This window comes from Elephas maximus, chromosome 13 (assembly GCF_024166365.1).
Source record: "Elephas maximus indicus isolate mEleMax1 chromosome 13, mEleMax1 primary haplotype, whole genome shotgun sequence".
NCBI classification, from domain to species: domain Eukaryota; kingdom Metazoa; phylum Chordata; class Mammalia; order Proboscidea; family Elephantidae; genus Elephas; species Elephas maximus.
The window spans coordinates 40074421-40094211 of record NC_064831.1 but is presented as its reverse complement, the minus strand read 5'-3'; positions in this window follow the sequence as shown (position 1 = coordinate 40094211).

Here is a 19791-nt window from a genome sequence, read left to right as displayed (position 1 = left end):
GCACAGTCTGTGAAGTGTGTGTGTGGTAATCCTAATCCACAGATTGTTGTTGAAATCACCCTAAATTCAAAAGTAGCCACTAGATGAATAGAATATTTTCCAAACCAGTATAACAAAATTAAAGAACAAAGAAAATTTAATTACTCCAACAGAAGGGAAGAATAACGTAATTTTAAAATATGGTTAATGGAAAACAAAACAAAATATCGTGGAAGGGTTACGAGAATTTCCTTCCCACTGTAAATAACTAGAAAATTGGACAAAATACATGAAACAACTCTTTTTGGACATTGGACAATCGGCAGCATAGCATTGTGATCCTGAGAAAAAAAGGTAAGCCAACAAAATGAGTCCTACAATTGTCCTGGATGTCTAGGTAGCTCAAAATGAAAATCATACTAAGCCCGTGTCCTTGCTGAGTTGAGAAGACAGAGATTAGAGTTCAGGATAGTCGAAGTAGCTAGAATTTATGGAGCATAGTACTAAACATGAGAAAGGTGTGAAGACACATCTCTGAAGACCTGCAAAGGAGTCCTCTGGAGTGTTTGACAGAGCACTGAACTGCACATCCATGGGATAAAGCTCCTTAAGCCTGAGGAAAGAATCACAGTATAATAGGCCAAACAGTTGCCAGAGCTCAAATGGGACTAGAAATTGTTCAACAGTCAGATTCAAGGAACTTCATAGCATGCAAAGCATCTGTTAGAGAATTTAGAAGGGTCATAAAAAACCTAAGTAAATGGGGCTAAATTAAAACTAGAGTAAAGGCTGCTTTAGACACACCCTAGCAAATCTTATAAGCAAACATCAAAAAGATCAAACTAATCTGTGGGTAACTTACCTTCTTGCCAGAACAAAGTACAACACTCTTTAAAGGAATAAAACAAAAAATTTGGAATGTCTGTAATCCAATGAAAATTTATTAAGCATGAAAATAAACAGAGACATAATTAGGAGAAAAATCAATAGAAATAGAACAACCAATTACAACTATGATGAATTTCTTAAAACACTTATTTTAAATATATCATAAATACATATTATAAATATATCAAAGATTTAAAGGAAAATATGAACATAATGAGAAGAATGGAAGATGTAAAAAATTACCCAGGTGGAACCTTTAGATATGGGGGAAAAAAAAAAAAGGATAAGATTAACTGAAGAAAAGATTAGTGAACATGAAGCTATAGCAAGAGAAACTACCCAAAATAAAGCAGAAAGAGGAAAATATATATTTTTTAATGCACAGAGCCTCAGTGACCTGTGGGACAGTGTCAAGCAAATCAATATACAAGTAATTATAGTCTTGGTAGAAGGAGACGTGGAGGTGTGGAAGAGGCAGAAAAAGTATTTGAGGAACTATTGGATAAAGTTATTCCAAATTTGATAAAAATTATAAACACAAGATTTTGAGAAGCTCAACAAACATCAAGCAACATAAACATAAAGAAAACCACACCAAAGCATATCATAACAATATTGTTGAAAGCTGTAATAAAGAGAAATTACAAGAGGTACAAAGATAAGATTTATCGCAGAGTTTTTGTCAGAAACTATGCAAGTTAGAAAACAATGGGATGGTATATTTAAAGAACTGGGAAACAAACAACAATAAAAACCATCAACCTAGAATTCTATTGCCAGCAAAAATATCTTTCAAAAAGAAAGCAAAATAACAATGCTTTGAACAAACAACACCTTGGAAAATTCTTCATCAACAGCCTTGTATTAAAGAAAAAATTCTCTTCAGATAAAAGGAAGTAATACTTGGTGGAAATTGGTAACTACACAAAGAAATAATCAGCATCAGAAATGGTAAATAAGTATGTAAATATGAAAGATATTTTTCTTGACTTTTTTTCTATTCTGTAAAAGATCATTGACTGTTTACAGCAAAAAATATATATATATACATTATATGCACACACATACCCACATATACATATGCACATATAAAAAAAAACAAACAAACTCATTTCCATCGAGTAGATTCTGACTCATAGCAAACCTCGAGGACAGAGTAGAACTGCCCCATAGGGTTTCCAAGGAGCACCTGGTGGATTTGAACTGCTGAAATTTGGTTAGCAGTTATAGCTCTTAACCACTATGCCACTAGGGTTTCCTATGCGCATATAGTCCCATTTAATTCTCACAATAAGCCTATGATATAGGGACTATTACTACCTTCCTTTTATACATGAGAAAACTGAAGCGCATGGTAGTTAACTTGTCCAACATCACACAAAATGGTAGAACTTATATTTGAAATCATAAAAACCATTAAAAAAAAAAAAAAACCCATTGCCGTTGAGTCAATTCCAACATCTGCATATTTGGCCTCTATATTATACAATAAATAAAACATTGAATATTTGTACAATGAAATATGAGAGCAATTAAATGAACATGATCTATATGTATTAGCATGGATGGATCTCGATATATTGTTGAGTAAAATTAGTAAGTTACAGACAGGTCCATACAATCTGATACCGTTTATGATAAAAAAAAAAAAAAAAAAGGCCATTGCTGTCAAGTCAATTCTGACTCATAGCAAACCTATGGGACAGAGTAGAACTGCCCCATAGTGTTTCCAAGAAGCAGCAAGCGGATTCAAACTGCTGACATTTTGGTTAGCCAAGCTGTTAACCATTGTGCCACCAGAGCACACAAATACACAAAAACATTATTTCGAATTTTACATGGGCATATACATTCATAAGAAAATACTTTTAAAAATATAAAACCATTACTATAATACAGAATGTAACACTGGTCATTGCTAAGGAAAAGGAAAAAGGCCTGAGATTGAGAGTGATGATCAAGGGAACTTTTGTTTTATCTATAATGTCTTAATTTTTTAAAGGCTAATGTATTCTTGTAATGCTTATGTGATTAAAAACTATTTTTAATGAAGATAGCACATATACATAGAAGAAAAATATCATGGGTACCAGTAGTATCAAAAATAAACTCTTAGCTTGATAAATAGACCATAAAGTAGATGATTTAATCTATTATAAAAAAAAATTTTTTTATAGTCATGTACAAATAATGAAGATACTTTTGTATGTGTCTCTTAACATCTTAAGAGAGACCACTATTTTTATAAATAAACCTAAACCATAGAACAGATAATAATACCTACCATTTATATATTTCTTCAAAGATGATTATGAGTTTGTGGATATATTCTATCATTTAAACTGATTTATGAATGATGATCATTCAGTCAATATTAAACAAAACAAACCATGTACCAGGCACTAGTCTAAGAACTAGAAATACAGCATTCAATAAGAAATACACACAACACCTGCCTTCATAGAGCTTGTAGTCTAAGGTATGAGATTTTAATTGAGCAAACAGGGCAAGGAAGCAGAAGTGAGAGTCCAAAAACAAGCCCACACTTGATTTATGACAAAAGTAACACATGGTAAGGAAATTATTTTCAATAAACTGTATATGAAAAAAATATACATATGTATAAATGTACATATACATACATATATACTTTACACTATACACAAATACCTCTTCTACATGGATAGTAGATCTAAATGTAAAACATAAAGCTTCTAAAAAAAAGAAAAATAGGAGAATATATTCATGACTTTGGAGCAGGCAACAATGTTCAAATAACACACAAAATGCACAAAAGAAAATATTGATAATTCAGACTACATTAAAATGAAGAACTTCTACTCTTGGTCAAAAGATACAACCAAAAGAGCGAAAAGACACCAAAGACTGGGAGAAGATATTTGCAATACATATGTATCCAATAACTAACAAATACACAGAATACTTTTTTAAAAAACAAAACAACTCTAATATGAGTTAAAAATTAATAAATAAATAACAAAGTGGACAAAGACTTGAACAGGCATTTCACAAAAGAGGATATCCAAATGGCCAATAAAAAGACACTCAACCTCATTAGCAATTATCAAGGAGATGCAAATTAAAAAACACAATAAAGATACCACTACACCCACCAGAATGGCTAAATAAAAAAGACTGACAGTACCAAATATTGGCAACAATGTAAAGCAACTAAAATGTTTATACATTCATGGTAGGAATGTAAATTGACACAGCCTCTTTGGAAAACACACACACACACAGTACTTACTAAATCTGAATATATGCCCACTCCACGAGCCTGCAACTTCACTCCTAGGTATAATATCAATAATTATGCAATATCAAAAATACATAAATATTTCATTAAAAATAAAGGATACCCCAGACGGTACTCACCAAAGAGGGATGTAGAACATTTTCTTTATGAATTATATTATGCCAATTGACCTAGATGTCCCCTGAGACCATGGTCCCCAGGCCCCAGCCCCAACTAATTGGTCCCTCAAAGTGTTTGGTTGTGTCTAGGAAACTTCTATGCTTTTGCTTTGGTTCAGTTGTGCTGACTTCCACTATATTGTGTGTTGTCCTTCCCTTACCTAAGTGGACCCTTGTCTCTTATCTAGTTAGTGATTTCTCCTTTCCCTCCCTCCCTGCCTTCATAACCACCAAAGAACGCTTTTTTATGTGTGTAAACCTTTTCTTGAGTTCTTATAATACTGGTCTCATACAACCCATCTCAAGCAAAGTTGAATGAAGAAAACAAAAGACACAAGGAAAATATTAGCCCAAAGGACTAAAGGACCAGATGAACCAGAGACTCTAGCAGCTTGAGACCAGAAGAAATAGATGGTACCCAACTATCACCATTGACTGCTCTGACAGAGATCAGAACAGAAAGTCCCAGGCAGAGCAGGAGAAAAATGTAGAACAGAATTCAAATTCATGAAAATTGACCAGACTTACTGGTCTAACAGAGACTGGAGGAACCCCTGACACTATGGCCCCCAGACACTCTGCTAACCCAGAACTGAAACCATTCCTGAAGCCCACTTCTCAGGCAAAGATTAGACAGGCGTATAAAACAAAAAATAAAACACACATGAGGAACGTGCTTCTTAGGTCCATCAAATATACAAGGCCAAATGGACAACTCCTATCTAAAAGCAAGACAAGAAGGCAGGAAGTGAGAGGAACCGGACAAATGGACACAGGGAATCTAAGGCGGAAAGGAGGAGCATGCTGTCACATTGTAGGGATTGCAATGTCACAAAACAATACGTGTATAAATTTTTGAATAAGAAACTTACCTGAGCTGTGAATTTTCACCTACAGTGCAATAAAAAAATAATAACAAAAATACAAGAATGTTTACAGCAGCAGCATCTATAGTAGCTGGAAATTAGAAACAACCCAAATGTCAATGAAAAGTCGAATGCATAAACATATTGTGGCATATTCATTCTAAGGAATGAGAAAAAAAAAGTCTCCCGATACACGCCATGGATGAATCTCATAAACACAAATCAAGTAAAAGAAAACCCAAAAGAAATATGATTCTATTTATGTGAAGTTCAACAGCATGCAAAACTAATCTACGGTGACATAAGTCAGGATAGTTACGTTACCTTGAAGGAGGTTGTTACTGGAGGGGGACATGAGGAGATTTCTGAGGTCCTAGTAATATTTTTTGAAATGGCTTGATCATAGTGTGCTGAGAGTAGAACATGTTTCTCAGGAGACCACACACCAAAAACAATGGGAATCTATGCATTTTTTGTTGTTATCTTTCTGTTTTTAATTTGCTCAGAAAGGATGAGCGAAGTAAGTCAATCACAAAAGGACAAATAGCGTATGATCCCACTTATGGAAAATACCTAGAATGGGCAATATATAGAGACCAATGTTTATTAGTGGTTACCGAGGGCGAGAGGGAGGGTGGAAGGGAGAAGCATGGTTTAGGAAGCAGAGAGTTTCTGTTTGTGGTAATGGAAAATCTGGCAATGAATATCGGTGATGGTCACACAACATGATTGATGTAACTGATGTCACTGAATTCTACATGTGAAAAATGTTGAGTTGGCAAATGTGTTATATATACTTTTACAACAATAAAAAAAAAAGAAATATGAGAAGAGCACTTTCCAGGTCAGAAACTGCAAGGGAAAAAATGTGTATGTATGGAGAAGGTGGGTATTGGAGGTCTGCAATGGATAACCCATTTCAAAGTAAAATGCAGATGGAGAGAAGGCATAGCAGAAGCAGAGAGATAAACCAGTAAAGCTGGGGGAAAAATTAGAGGATATCATGGGAGGAACCCTTTAGCCCTAATTTCTGTGGTTTTTCTGATGAAGATGTTAATGGTTTCAGAGTTAATCAGAGATTTAAAAAAAAAAAAAACCATTGCCATCGAGTCGATTCTGACTCCTAATGACCCTATAGCATAGAGTAGAACTGACCCCATAGAGTTTCCAAGGAGCACTAGTGGATTCAAACTGCCAGTCTTTTGGTTAGCAGCCATAGCTCTTAGCCACTATGACACCAGGGGTTGATTGTGTGTCTTAAATCTCAGATGAAAACAGGCAACCCACTTAAGTCGTATTTGAGTGACTCAAAGGCTAAAAGGAAAAACAAAAAAAGATTTGCATAGGAGTGACTCTATCACTGCTTTGCTTGAAAGCTGCAGAGCTGGTAACAACCACCAAAATCAGGAATTCAAGCCTTATGATGGAAAGGCTGGGCAGCAGGAGCTTCCTTTTGTTAAAAAAAAAAACAAACAAACAAACCCTGAGATCTCTGAGGTCCATTACCCAGGCAGTAAAAATCAAAAATCTTAACTCCTCTGTAACCACTGGGATATTTGCCATGTGGACCCACACCCATTCAAGACATTGCCAAAACCCCCAGAAAGTGCCATGACTAAGATCCATGTCTCTCTCTGGGTACTATTTCCACAGAAAGTTTCTTATGTCTCTTCCCTGACATTTTATAAAATAGGGGGAAAAATATGCCTGGGAAAGGCCAAGTGTGAAGAATTTTATGTTGATGTCCACTCTGAAAGGTTCCACCTACTTCCTCATCCTCGACCAAAAAAAAAGAAAAGAAAAGAAAAAGAAAAAACCAAACTCCTTGCTATGGAGGCAATTCTGACTCACAGCAACCCTATAAGACAGAGTAGAACTGCCTCATATGGCTTCCAAGGAGCGGCTGGTGGATTCAAACTGCCAAACTTTTGGTTAGCAGCCAAGTGCTTAAACCACTGCACCATCATGTGAGGCTTATTGTTGAGTCCACACTGTAAAGAAGACACAGCTTCAGCTTCTAAACAAGACTTCATCATAAGATAAAAACATTGATCAGATAAATAAAAATAATAGCTAATAATTATTGAACTGCTACGATCCAGGCACAGTACTTAGAATTGTACGTGTAACACTTAAAGTTTGTTAAGAGTTTTGCAGGTGACAGGGCTGTATGGGGATGGGTGGGACAAGAGAGTGTTTTGAATTTACAGCCTTTGCAAAAGAGGGCGCTGAGAGGTCGAGTTAGGAATTACAGAAAAGTTGGGTAGCTAGATATGGCTAAAAAGTGCAAGATAGAGAATAATGGGATGTGAGACTGGGCAACTAAGGGCCTTTTTTTCCAAATTGGATTTTTATCTTGTGGTGTATGGGAGCCACTGAAGAACTTTCATTTAATACAATGTGGAAGATAGATTGGAGGAAGGTAAAACTAGAGGGTGGAAGATTAGGTAGGAGGATTTTGCAGAAATTTGGGCATATTTATCAGATTCTACCACAGTTATACACAATCCAACATTTTAGTGGCTTACAACAACAAATATTCATTTCCTCTAAAACCTTAGTGGCTTATAACAACAAACATTTATTTCTTACTCACAGGTCTGTGGGTCGGCTGTGGGTTGGTTGGGCAGGGCTGGGCTTGACTTAGCTCTGGATGATAGGCAGTTTCACAAGTGCTTTGTGAGTCTTTTATTTCAGGACCCAGGATGAAGGAGCAATGGCTTCCATGGGGCATGCTTTTCTATTGGTGGATGGCAGGAGTGCAAGAGGAGGAGATGACACACACAATATCTCCTTAACCACCTGCTCAGAGCTAGCACAATGTCCCTTCTGTCTACACTTCATTGGCCAAAATCACATGGCCAAGCTCAAAGTCCAAAGGATACAGTAGAATTCTCCACCCATAAGATGAGGGAAGGGAGAGTAAATATTTGCTGAACATTAATGCAATCTATCACATTAGGCAAAAGATTATGAGCACCTAAACTAAGGCAGACAGAGTAGGAATGGACAAAAGGGGATTGGTCAAGCTGAGTCTGAAATCCCAGCTAACTGAGGAAACTAGGAAACGAAACCATGATTAGAATTGGGTAATCAATCTAAATCGGTTCATTGATTTGAAAATATTAGTCTAAGATAAGAAGAGAAATTCAAGGACAAAGTCAAGTGTGTCCATGATGAGAAATTAAAGGACAAAGCCTCTCCAGAGAAGCTAATAAGAGAGAAGAACTGAAATGAGTGGCAGGGAGTGGGGTCAGTCTTGAGCTTATCCCAGCTCTTGCAGAAATGAGCAGGACCTCTCAAAAAGTAACTCCAGAACAGAGAGAGAATGATAGAATTGATGTGGGAGGGAAGGAATAGGGGAGTACTTAAGATTATTCCCAGTTTTTTGGTCTAAGAAACCAGGTAGATGCTGGTGCCATCTGATGAATTATGGAACACAGAAGGAGCTAATGTTTCATGGGAAAGATGGTAAGTTCACTGTGGTTTGCCTTTTAGATTTGGGCTGTCTAGGTGGACATGCCTACCGGAGGGTTGAATATTAGTCTGTAGGGTTCCTTCCTTTGTGTCTTTCACATTGTTTTCATATCTGAGAATGCCCTCACTTTTCTCTCACCTATCCTAAGTCTCACAGGTTCATGATTCTTTATACTTCCACTGTTGTCTTCCTTCTCTGAGCTGCTTGCACACTGGCTATTTGTATCATATATACACATACATGAACACACATACATAAAGATATTAATCTTGTGCCCTAAATTAAACTGTATATTCTGTGTGAGAGTTCCAAAATCGAGGTGCCGGACTCATATTGAGACAAATAGGGTTAAGTGTGCTGGCTGAACAAAAGAGTTGTTAAAAGGTCACCATCTAGAAGTTGGGTAAACAGGAACCACGCCCTGTCAACGTGAGATAAGGTTGAAAGACCCATGAATTACTGTCTCCTTCTTAGTGTTTTTCTAGCCCCTTCCCCCTTTACAGGCTCATGCATGCTCAGAAGAACAAAGTGTGATCACTGTTTAACCTTCCTTAGCCCTCTGAAGATGGCAATGTAGTGCCAAAATCAGTGCCTTTGCACTGTATCCCATAATAAGTTATGCCAAGGGCTGCCGAGAAAGAGGACTCCATCTTGAATATCAGTGGGTTCCACCTTGGATTCCAGATGCACACGCAACCTAATTAACATGCACCACCATTCTGAGACGTACTCACCCCTTGAAAGAAGCCAACTAAATATTCATTACTCTACTGTCTCGACCAAACCCATATAAGCTTTAGCCTTGTTTCCCTTTTCAAGTCAGCCTTTTGGAGAGGCTTAGTCCCCCACTGACTCCTTTTGTTTGACTCAAGCAAAATAAAGCTTGCTGCAGATAAAGTTTGTCTTTCAAATGTATTCTTACTCAGGAAAATACAGGAACCCCTTGTGTCAGATTGGCAATTGGTAACAATATCAGAATGATCAGCCCATGTCTGAGTCCCGACTTCATCTTAGCTTTGGCTTATTTCCCCTGCAACTGTCAAAACCTTAGTCAGATGTAAGTACATAACAAAGAATTTCCCCTGCAACCATGAAACCCTTAGGCAGGCTTAAGTACATATCCTAAGGGAGGTTCTTGATATAAGATCCTTATCAGGAGTCCTCTCAGCAGCCCTCAGGAAATGTTTTACTTTGTGATAACCCTGTAAAACCCACCTTAGTCATGTATTTAAACTAACCAATCCAAATAGCCCGCATTCCTGTTTCTAACCCACCACTGTAAAGAGCCCACATTTGTGTTTCCAACCAATTGCTGTAAAGCCCTGCTTCGTGTTGTCCCACCTCCTGCTTACCTAATCTCGCAACTTCCAATCAGAATGTTGTATTTTACCTCATAAAAATGCTTCTGTGACTCAACCATTGTGGAGCACTTGGTTTCACTTTGTGAGACCAGACATGTTCCCAGTTTGAACTATCTTAAAACTTCAATAAATCTCTACTTTTATGTTTAACAGAGTACACATTCTTACTCATTGACAGTTCCATAAGGCCAAAGACCTTATACATCTTTCGTATCTCCTATGGAACTTAACACAATATTAGGTAAAACACTAAATTAAAAAAAAAAATAAAAGTGCACTGAAAGATTAGCTACCCAGTGAAGAATAATCAATGACTGTTTTCCAAAGCAATGGAGTGGTATCACTGTAAAGATAATTTTAAAAGATATTTCTATTTATTTAGAAAGTGCTTTCTATAAGTTTTCTTTAGAATAGCACGTTTATGACCTAGTTTTAACACTTAATTCTTACTCTTTAAGCACTTATCTCCTGGGATGTACAACCATGATTGTAACTTTGTTCAATAAACATTTGTTGAGTTTTAACCTAGATGTAAGTTGAGTGGCAGACGAAAGTCAACCTGGTTTTAAAATTAGTCCGTAACAATACAGTATCAAGAGTTCAATAATTTTGAATTATCAATAATTTTGTGGTTCTTTTCCAAGCAGACACCAATCAAAAGAAATAATATGCATTCAAAATTTAAAAACACGAAGAAATGCAAATTATTTTCTAAAGATGTGGTTTTGATTTGTTACATAGTTTACTCCATCTCATAAGAAGAGAAGAGGCGTTCAGAGAGTAAATGATAAGCTTAAACTTATACTGCTTTTTGTTCTGAAGAGAGGTGTAGAAGACAGGTCTCTGACTTCCGGGCCAGAACTCTAAGATCAACCAAGCATAAACTAGTGAGCTTCTTGATCCGAGCAGGGAAAGAATAAAAGATACGATTGGGGCAGCTAAAATTAAAGGGATTGTTTCTAAATCTTTTAGATCCCTTTTTAAAGGTAGACGGTTGAAAAACTTCATTTTGTGAGGTATTCAATGGGGACCTGGAAAACTTCTCTTAGCATTTTAACATAAATTAAAAATCATTTGAGCAGTTCTCTATTCAGCTCTTGCCAACTGCACATTTATTTTTCTGGTTAAGGAGACTTTGCTGTAGCAAATGAAGGGAAATGAAGACATGAAAGCTTGAGCATATCACTGAAAAAAAAGAAGAAGAAGAAGTGAATGTGGGTGTTGGATTAAGTTGCTCTCATGGCCGCAGTTTCATTTATCCAGGCAAGAAGTTTGCCTCCCCAAAAAGGTGCTCTTTAAAACATTCTCTGAAAACTTAAGTTGCTGTGTAGAATCTGGAGTTGCTGCAGGTGCTCTTAAAAGCTCGTTAGACCTCCAGAGAGCTATGAAAATAAAACAGGTCCAGACACCCAACAAGAACTCAGCAGGCAAGGTGGTCATTTGAAGAGCTAAGTTAGAATGGAGCTGTTTCCACTGCACCTGTGTTGAGAGATGAGTGACCTTCAAGGAGCCTGAAGCTTCATTCCATTTTGGATAGGCAACCGAAAGAGTGGGGGAGGGGAAATGGGGAAATGAGGATAAAACATTTCTTGTTAATTCTAAACACATGTAGCCTGCGCATTGGTGAGTTGAGGTTGGCAAAGGGTGAAACAAAATCTTGCTGAACTGCTTTCCTCAGTGACAGCTCTATTTGTTGGTTTTTCCACTGGCACCCAGCTTTTGGAGTCTCCGTTTTCCTAATCCTGAAACAACAGAGGGCAGTCATCTCTCATGTCTGCGTACACCACTTGACATCCATGTTTTCACATAGAGAAGACCATCCTCTGTGGGCCTGCAAAACGTCAGTCTCACTCAGGCCTACACAGTGGAGAAATTTATATATCCACAGTCTGTCTGATGGATTCAAAGTCACCACAAACTGCACCTCTCCCTTTCCTTCTTGGCTTCCTCCATTTCCCAAAGCACAACTAGCAGCTAAATAGAATATGGCAAAAAGAGACTTCTTCGTCTCCACCCATTTTCCGTATTAATAGAACATGCAGAGGAAAATCCCTAAGAAAGTCAAGCCAACGACTAACTCAATTCGAGGTGGCCCATCTGGAATCATAATCAAGCAGGAGTCTCTTCCATCAGAAGGAGGAAGGGAGGCTGGTAAGGGATGTCTCCAGTTACCATGTCTTGAGAATATGCAGGACTTGAGAATAACATGAACCAGGAAGTTGCTTGCATGGTAGGAATTGAGAAGCATATATCCTGTGATAACTAATATACTCAAGAACCTTCTTTTTCACTGTGCTCTAGTCGGACTGGCCGGAAAATAAAACAAATTTATAAATATTTTTTTCGTTCTTATGGTTCAAGTACTTCTTATAGCAAAATTTTATTAATTAAAATAAGTTTTTAAGGAAACAATTTCCTTATTTATCCCCATACTTCTTTTGAATCTTGCCCCATTAGGTTGTGAGAGAATCTAACCCACTAATTGTGGCCCTATTTAAAGTATTATAAACTTTGTCTCCTTTGAAGGTACTCCAATATGAGTAGTCTGTAAGTTCCCTGCAGTTGGATTCCATCCATATTTGTCTCGATATTTAGCATCGTACCTACCAGGGTAGCCTGTGCACATGTTTCAATTATGCATAATTTCAACATATTTATTGAACATACACATTGTCCAAGATGCTTTATTAATATTACAAGGGATATAAAGGTAACTAAGGAACAACCTCTACTCCCCAGGTCTTTGTGTGGTACAAAATGGAAATTAGAGATGTACAAATTCTACAATAATGCCAGGAGAAATATAAGAAGAAGAATGAGAGAAGGACAAAGTGTGACAGGAGTTTAAAGGTGGAAGAAAGCATATCTTGCTGGAAGCCAAAACCAAACCCATTGCCATCTAGTCAATTCCAACTCATAGTGACCCTATAGGACAGAGTAGAACTGCCTCATAGGGTTTCTAAGGAGTGACTGGTGCATTCGAACTGCTGACCTTTTTGGTTAGCAGCCGAACTCTTAACCACTGCACCACCAGGGCTCCATATTCATGAAGTACTACTAGAGGTAATAGTGTCTGAGATAGCCCTGATGGGTCTACAGGATTTCAACAGGCAGAGTTGCAAAAAGAGTCTTTCATGTAAAAAAGTAAATAAATAAATAAATAAATAAATAAGCAACAACAGTGTGAGTACAGGAAAGGAATGGTCAGAGATTTGCCAGTTGTCACATTTGGCAGGGGAGAGAATATATAAAGGACAAGAGTGAGTGCTCAGTCCAGCAGTGTTATGGATTGAATTGTGTCTCCCAAAAATATATGTCAACTTGGATAGGCCATGATTCCCAGTATTATGATTGTCTACCATTTTGTCATCTGATGTGATTTTCCCATGTGTTATAAATACTGTCTCTATGATGTTAAAGAGATGGGAGTATCAGCAGTTATGTTAATGAAGCAGGACTCAATCTACAAGATTAGATTGTGTCTTGAGCCAATCTCTTTTGAAATATAAAAGAGAGAAGCAAGCAGAGAGACATGAGGACCTCCTACCACCAAGAAAGCAGTGCTGGGAGAAGAGCAAGTCCTTTGGATCCAAGGTTCCTACACTGAGAAGCTCATAAACTAGGGGAAGACTGATGACAAAGACCTTCCACCAGAGCCAATAGAGAAGAGAAGCTGGAGCTGACGCCTGAATTTGAACATGTAGCCTTCTAGACTGTGAGAAAATAAAATTCTATTTGTCGAAGCCATCCACTTGTGGTATTTCTGTTACTGCAGCACTAAATGACTAAGACAAGCAGTATTTTCTCAATATGAAGGATATGAATGTAGTAGATATTGCCTGTTGGCACCTGGTATCTCATTTACAGCCCTTTCTGCTCTACATCCTGCCCCCGTATGTCAAACCCGGAAAGCTAAATATTAAATTTTCAAGATTCCTTTGTAGCTAAGGCTTTACGTATGATTAGGTCCTGAGAATGAGAGGCAGAATTCAGCTTTGTGCTGCAATGCCATATGACAAACTTGAAAATTCGGAGTCCTGACACATTGGAGCAGTTTTCAAGAGTCCAATTTTCTGGGGTCATATAGGGATATATCCTCAAAGATAAAGATCAGTCACTGTACCTTGAACCCCCTAAAAACAAAACAAAAAAAAAACCACAAACTCGTCATCAAGTTGGTTCCAACTCTTGATGACCCCATGTGTTACAGAGTAGAAATGAGCTCTATAGGGTTTTCTTGGCTGTAATCTTTATGGAAACAGATCATCAGGCTTTCCTTCCTCAGTGCTGCTGGGAGGGTTCACATCACCAGCCTTTAGGGTAGTAACCAATCACAAACTGCTTGCATCACCCAGAGATCTTTGAACCCCCTACCACTATGAAAAAAAGGCACAGTGCTTGCTAGTCTCTTTCAATTCTGGAGGCAGCATGCCTTGCTTGAGTGTGCTGCTCCTACCTGTTTTTCAAGTGTATTGGTTTTCTGTTACCACAATAATGCTGTGAAACAAAACACCCCAAGTTAAGTGGACTAAAATAAAAGTCATTTATTACTTCTTATGAGTCAACTGATGGAATAAGGTCTCAGCTGGGACAACTCAGTCCTCTTCCATAGTCGGGCTTGTTACCAGGTCCTAGTAGTGACTACATGCCTAATTATGGAACAATAAGTGACCATGAGACCTGAGCTGTCAATCAGAAATGGCATCATCTGATACAAAGAGCCATGAAGTTGCACAACTGTAAACTCTATATACAAGGTTGGTTACAAGCAGATCGTGAAGGCTTAAGTAAGTTATACAAGCATTCTCCGGGTACCTACTCCTGCTACACTGCAGCCTCTTCCCAACCTTACCCTTGACCTTGTGAAGGATTCATTACGACCAGTTGACTGCAGAAGGAAAAAAAAAAATGTAAGCCTGGTTTACAGCTTTGCAAAATACATTGGCACCAGCCAAAATTTAACTGCTACATACTGAACCCCTAGTGAGAAGTAGCCCAGTAGAAGAACAATCAGAACGAGAAATACTTTCAATGGGCAAACCTTCAAGCAGTGCATCTGGTTCTCCACTTTTCCTGAAAGGAAAGCTGGAGAGAAGTGTAGATCTACAGCAATTCATGGGCAACAGCTAATAAGTTGTCCAGATCCTGGCAGACAGAAAAGAAACAAGATTTTGATTATGAGGAAGTCTAGAGAAAAGGCGTATAGATGAACTCTTCAGATTAGCAAAGAAATACAGAGCATTTGTGTCCCACTGATGCTTACCAAAGGGCATCCACTGAGGAGAAACCTATCTAGTCAGAAGAGTAAGACTTGCTCTGTGCATGTCAGCTGGCCTCTTTCCTTGGCTACTTAGGCCTTGCTCAATGAGCTTGGAAACAAACATACAGGCTATACTGACCATGATAGCAGAGATTTGTTATGTATGCTTCAGCAACGTGGTCTTTCTGTCACCAAGGCAAAATGTCTCAAGGAACAACAGAAAACATTATATATATATAATATATATATACCAAACCCGTTGTCATTGAGTCCATTCTGACTCATAATGACCCTATAGGACACAGTAAACTGCCCCATAGGGTTTCCAAGGAGTGGCTGGTGGATGCAAACTCCCAACCTTTTGGTTAGCAGCTGAGCTGTTAGCCACTGTGCCACCAGTATGTATATATAACCAAAACCAAACCCACTGCCATCGAGTAGATTCTGACTCATAGTGACCCTATAGGACAGAGCAGAACTGCCCCACAGAGTTTCCAAGAAGTACCTGGCAGATTCGAACTGCCAACCTCTTGGTTAGCAGCCATAGCACTTAACTACTACACCACCAGGGTTTCCGTATGTATATATACATATATATGTATATCATCATATGATATACATATGATATAGGGTCGCTATGAGTCAGAATCGACTCGACGGCACTAGGTTTCTAGGTATATATGTATACGTTATATATATAAATATATTTTAATTTATATATTTTGTATATAAACTAAATATATGTTAAATTGTGTACATTTTATTTACATACATGAACATTTAAATTAAAATATACACACGTATTTATACTTTCAGAGGGATTTGTGAATATTGCATCCATAAAATAGAACAGTATAGAAATAATATGAAATTAGTTTAGAAATAACTGGAAGTTTAAAATACAACTATTGGCATAACTAATTCAACATATAGGATGAATAGGAGAATGATGACAGATGGATATCAAATAAATTAGCTGGAAGATTCAGATGAAAGATTTTCTCAGAACACAGTACTATAGAACAAAGAGATGCAAGTAGAAAACTGGAGACACGGAGGATAGATGCAGGAGTCAAACATACATCCAATAGGAATTTAAGAAGAAATAAACAGAGGATGAAAGTGATTAAGCTATTTTAAAAATAAAAGTAGGAAATTACCCAAAGTCATGAATTCTCAGACTTAAAAGTTTCAGAATTAATGAAGAAAAACTATACCTAAACACAACCTGAGGAAATTTCATAAGCCTGAGAGTAAAAACCAATTCCTAAAAATTTCCAGAGTAAAATAAAGATTTGCTCACAAAGAAATGAAAATCATATTGGTATCAGTTTTTTCATCATCAAAAATGGATCCTAGAAGACAATGGCAGGAAAACAGGAAGAAGAAAGGAAAAAAATAGTAATTGAAATACAAAATATAATAGAAACAATAAATCCAAACATATCACTAATCATAATATGAAAAAATAGCAATGTTCAGATTACGCAGATAGGAAGGGGGGTGCTAGCCACATGATGACCATAAGAGATATTTGTAAAAGAAAATGACACAGAAAGATTTAATGTAAAGGGCTAAGAAGATATACTAAAAAAATAGTAACAAAAAGAAAGCTGGGCTTGAATATTTGGGGAAAAAACTCAATAGAATTGAGAGGAATACTTATGTTGATATTGACATAAATTACATCGATCAGCTTACAGAACTTACCAATCATGCGTACATAAAGCAAAATCTACGTTTATAGGTGGAATAAAACCCTGAAAACCTCCTGAAAATGCATGAATTAAGCTAAAACAAAAAAGAATTAAAAGAAAAAGAGATCAAATAAGCCCAAAGAAAGCTGAAGACAATTTAATAAAGATGAAACGAGCACATGATCGATAAAAGCTAGTTCTTTGAAAAGAGTTCTTTAAAAAGAGCAATTAAACAGACTTTGGCAAATATGATTAAGATAAAAGAAAGACAACTTAAGTAAACAACATTCAGGAAAGAAAAAAGATGTGGAATTTTTTTTTTTAATTATAAGCAAATCAACTACCAATTTACACCAAATAAATGTAAAAATTCATTGAAATAGATAATTTTGTAGGAAAAACTGAGTAACCAAAATTGACTTAAGAGGGAACTGAAACCATGAAAATACCAATAACCATAAAAGAAATTTAAAAGTAAATCAAAACCCTACCCTAAAAAGGGCACAATGCCCAGACAGTCTTATGGGCACATTTTATTAAACCAAAAAGATCATTCCTGTATTATTTACACTGTTACCGAACATAGAAAAAGAAAGTTTTCAGCACATTCTACAAATACGGCATACCAAAAAAAACCAAACCAAGCCCATTGCTGTTGAGTCGATTCTGACTCATATAGTGACCCTATTAGAACAGAGTAGAAATGCCCCATAGGGTTTCCAAGGCTGTAAATCTTTATGGAAGCAGACTGTCAGGTCTTTCTTCCAAGGAGCAGCTGCTGGGCTCAAACCACTGACCTTTCAGTTAGCAGCTGAGCGTTTTAACCACTGCACCACCAGGATTCCTCAAACATAGCATAACACTAAACAAAAACAGAAAGAAAAAACCCACAAACAAAAAACACATGGGGCAAAAAATACTAGGAAATTTAACCCAGGAGTGAATTAAGGGAATTATATCATCGACCAGTAGACTTTCTTTCTTTGTTTTTTTTTTACTTGCCTTGCACAAATTGTGCTGGATTTCCCAGTATTGTGTAATGCTTTACCTTCACCAAAGTTACCACTTATCTATTGTCTATTTAGTTTTTTTCCACCCCCACCCCCTCTTCTCTCATAACAATCAAAGATCGTTTCTTTTTGCGTGTAAACCTTTTCATGAATTTTTATAGTAGTAGTCTCATACAATATTTGTCCTTTTGTGATTGACTTATTTCACTCCACATAATGCCCTCCAGATTCATTCATGTTGTGAGATGCTTTGCAGGTTCATTATTGTTCTTTGCAGTTGTGTAGTACTCCATTGTGCGTAAGTACCATCGTTTGTCTATCAGTTCATCTTTTGATGGGCATCTAGGTTGTTTCCACCTTTTCGCTATTGTGAACAACGCTGCAATGAACACAGGTGTGCACATGTCTATTCATGTGATGACACATATTTCTCTAGGATATTTTCCTAGAAGTGGGATTGTTGGATCATATGGTATTTCTATTCCTAGCTTTCTAAGGAAATGCCATATTTTTTTCCAAAACAGTTATACAATTTTGCATTCCCACCAGCAGTGCATAAGACTTCCAATCTCCCCGCAGCCTCTCCAACATTTGTTAATCTCTGTTTTTATGACTCATGCCAGTGATGCCGTGGTAAGATGGCATTTCATTGTGGTTTTGATTTGAATTTCTCTAAAGGCTAGTGATATTGAGCATTTCCTCAAGTGTCTGTTAGCCACTTGAATGTCTTCTTTGGTGAAATGTCTGTTCATTTCCTTTGCCCATTTTTTAATTGGACTATTTGTCTTTTTGTTGTAGAGGTGCTGGATTTTCCTGTAGATTTTAGCGATTAGACCTTTGTCGGGTTTATAATAGCCAAAAAATTTTTCCCAGTCTGTAAGTTCTCTTTTTACTCTTTTGGTGAGGTCTTTGAATGAGCATAAGTGTTTAATTTTTAGGAGATCCCAGTTATCTAGCTTATTTTCTGAAGTTTGCCTGTTGTTAGTTATGGTTTATATTCTGTTAATGCTGTGTATTAGGGCCTCTAGTGTTGATCCTATTTTTTCTTCCATGATCTTTATAGTTTTTGGTTTTATATTTATGTCTTTGATCTATTTTGAATTAGTTTTTGTGTATGGTGTGAGGTATGGGTCCTGTTTCTTTTTTTTTACAGATGGACATCCAGTTTTGCCAGCACCATCTGTTAAAAAGACTGTCTTTTCCCCATTTGATTTACTTTGGGCCCTTGTCGAAGATCAGGTGACCATAGGGGGATGGATTTACATCTGGGATCTCAATTCTGTTCCATTGGTCAAAATATCTGTCTTTGTACCAGTACCAGGCTGTTTTGACTATCACAGCTGTATAGTAGTTTCTAAGGTCAGGTAGTGCAAGTCCCCCTACTTCTTCAGTAGTGCTTTACTAATCTGGGGCCTCTTCCCTTTCCATATTAAGTTAATGATTAGTTTTTCCACCTCTTTAAAGAAAGTTGTTGGTATTTGGATCTGGGTTGCATTGTATTTGTAGATTGCTTTGGGTAGAATTGACATTTTCAAATGTTGAGTCTACTTCTCCATGTTGTTTTTCCATTTGCGTAGATCTCTTTTGGTTTCTTACAGTAGTAGTTCTCTTTATATAGGTCTTTTACATCCCTGGTTAGATTCACTCCCAAGTATTTTATTTTTTTAGGGGCTGTTACAAATGGTATTGTTTTCCTGATTTCCTTTTCATCGTTCTCTTTATTGGTATATAGGAATCCAACTGATCTGTGTATATTTATCTTGTATCCTGCTACTCTGCTGAATCTTTCTATTAGTTCCAGTAGTTTTCTCCTG